Source organism: Coenobita brevimanus, chromosome 23 (genome assembly GCF_032717465.1).
Source record: "Coenobita brevimanus isolate Jiangsu-jjx chromosome 23, ASM3271746v2, whole genome shotgun sequence".
NCBI lineage: Eukaryota > Metazoa > Arthropoda > Malacostraca > Decapoda > Coenobitidae > Coenobita > Coenobita brevimanus.
In genome coordinates, this window is record NC_136976.1 from 66,775,467 (window position 1) to 66,778,614 (window position 3,148).

Genomic DNA, 3,148 nt, shown 5'->3' on the forward strand with positions numbered 1-3,148 from the left:
GCTGACGAGTTCTCTGTGTCATTGAGCACGCTAATCGATGCTGCTGCCCTTTGACGAGTAGATGATGCTTTATTGACTTTTATTTTTTATTTTTTCGATTACCGGCACTAGGTGGAAAGTCGAGGGTCGTGCACAATGTCACAACACCGCTATTGACTCTGTGTGCGCGTTAATGTGTGTGTGTGTGTGTGTGTGCCACCAACCGATTTATTGAGCGCACTGGTTACCCCTCGTAGTGAAGGGGTGAGGTACAGATATTTTGTGACAACGGACAGGCGATTTTATTCAGTCTCTCTGTTGGTCTTGGGTTAGACTGTTCAAGTAGCGCCAGACGACTAATCCCTAAGCTGATCCAGGGTGCCTTCCACAAAGGCACCCCCAAGCCCTCCAGTCACACCTCATCTCCACCGCAAGCCCCCCCTCCCTCATGCGCTCCAGTTCATCACCTCGCTCTCGGTCTTCATCTCCTCAGCCTCATCGTCTTCACCCACATCCCGACTCAAGCCTCCAACATCGCCTGCATCCTTAATCTTGGTCTAAAATTGCTATCTCTACCTTTTGAGTGTTGGACTATAACAGATTAACACTAGATTCGAAATACGATGAAGAAAAAGATGTAGGGCTGTAGTATTACCTTATTCCGCCACCGAGTTACGGGAAATAAGCTGGTAAGTGGCGAAAATCTCTGACAAGTTGCGGTGGACGAACAATAGATATCTTCACATAATTTTTTTGAGCGTCAGTGAGAGATACGTAATGTGCAGAGGTTAATGGAGACTGTAATTCATCCACTTCAAAAGGTGCCTCCAAAGCTGAACAAAATCTGGTTTGGAGGTGACAAGAATAAAGTATTAAGATTGACATTCTGAACGGACATGTGCAGCATAAGGACGTCATTGTAACCGACAAAGATGTATACAAACAGACAAATGGATTAATGAGAGAGAGAGAGAGAGAGAGAGAGAGAGGAGAACGTCCGCCGCGTGTCTGCCATGTGACATTTTGTAATATCGGCTATTAAGCGGCTATGCCACATTTAAATACTTTTATCTTTTTTTTTTTTTTTGCATAAACTCTTTGATATGTAAAATGTTAATAATATAGAAAAATAGTAAATGTTCATGGCTTAAGTTTATTTATTTATTTATTTGAGAATGCACCCTCTCACTGTATACACTTTTTTTTTCCCCTGTTTCCTGGCGATTTTATTAAGTATGGGATTCTTCTAGCAAACTAGAGGTGTTAAAGTCTTAGGCCCGTACTCTCGTCGGGTATGGAGACTCCCTAACACCTATTCCTAAGTGATTTATTTTCTTTATTACACTTTACTGTCCTACTGTCATATAAATCCTTGTAATATAGTCATACTCTGCATAAACAACTTACAGAAGAAAGTTAACGAATCTTATCCAAAATTAAATCGCTAAGGAAGAGGTGTTAGGGAGCTTCCATACCCGACGAGAATTCGGGCCTTAATTAACCCCTTCACTACAATAGCTCCCTTAACCCCTTGAATCACGTGACGTATTCTGTTGGTTTATTCCACCGAGCATTATATCTCGCCCTTCTCTCTCTCTCTCTCTCTCTCTCTCTCTCTCTCTCTCGCCTGCTAACCCTTCCGCCGCCATTAGTGTACGTATTTCAGCAACTACGGACGATTTTATTCAGTCAAGAGAAACCGCATGTTTTTGTAGTTCACTCACTTCACTCCATCCACCCCTACCCTACCCTCCTACCTTCACCTTCCCCCAGCCTCCTTTCCTCCTCTCCCTTCCCCTCTCCCTCCCCTCCTCTCCCCAGTCCCCCTATTCCCTATCAACCCCCAGCCCTCCGGAAGCCCTGAACGTGACCTTGCTCCTTGACGAAAATGTACCCAGAAGTTCATGACAGGCCAAACCAACCCTTCCTCGCACCTCTCTCTCTCTCTCTCTCTCTCTCTCTCTCTCTCTCTCTCTCTCTCTCTCTCTCTCTATCTCTATCTATCTATCTCTCTCTCTCCGTAGTCCTGGGGTGAAGCCATGAACCCAGCCTGGCGTGGACGGTCTAAGTTTTTTTTTTTTTTTTTTTTCCATGAAGATCCCTGAATACCTCTAGTTCAGCTGATGGTTATTTGTAGTCAGAGAGAAGGTTAATTTGAGTCGTAACCAAGGAGACTCATTCCTACTTAAATGCAACCACGACTTAGACTCGTATTCTCTTAGGTTAAGGAACTCCGTAACACCTTTTGCTAAGCGATTTGTTTTGCTTATTTTATCTTACTGTCCCGTAACACCTTTTGCTAAGCGATTTCTTTTGCTTATTTTATCTTACTGTCCTGTTCTGTTATATAATCCATGAAACATCGCCATACGCCGCTTGAATAACGTACAGGATGATATTAACCAACCACACACAATAATAAATCGCAAAGGAAGAGGTGCTAGGGAGCCTTCTTGACAAGAATACCAAGTGGTCCAGTTCCTACGGGTGGAAAAAGACTAGTAACCAAGGAGACGCATTTCCACCTCATAACTAAGGCCCATCAGATTTCCTGCGACCACGATATAGCATTTATTCTGAAGGAATGGCCTGGTTCCCTAGCACCTCTTCCTTAGCGACTTATTTTTGGGTATGCCTGGTTAATATTTTTTTGTACCTTATTTATGTACCTTATCCCTGGCGATTTATTTTTCCTACTACATATCATTATCCTCTCGTGTGTTATTTGTACTTTCTGAACACTGACGTAAGATGCATCCATAACACGATACCGCGGCGAAATGTTTAAAATACTCCGCGACAAAGAGGTGTACGCTGCTGCAGTGCCGAACCTCCAAACCACTTACAAGAGCGGAGGTGGGACGTGTACAGTTTCCGTATCCAAACTTCATTTCCATTCTTAAACTTCATTTCCATAACTGAACTTCATTTCCACATCTAAACTTTGGCTTCTGGCACTACTTCATAGCCACCACCTTGGGCCTTATTCTTGGAGAGAGAGAGAGAGAGAGAGGGGGGAGGTTAGTAAATCAGTGGGTGGACAGGGGGAAGAGAGAGAGAGAGAGGGGGGGGTTCAGTAAATCAGTGGGTGGACAGGTAGTGTGGGGAAATAGCCAAGAGGTGAGGTGCATCTTCAATTCAGGGGAGCCATCACTTGTCATTTCCTCTC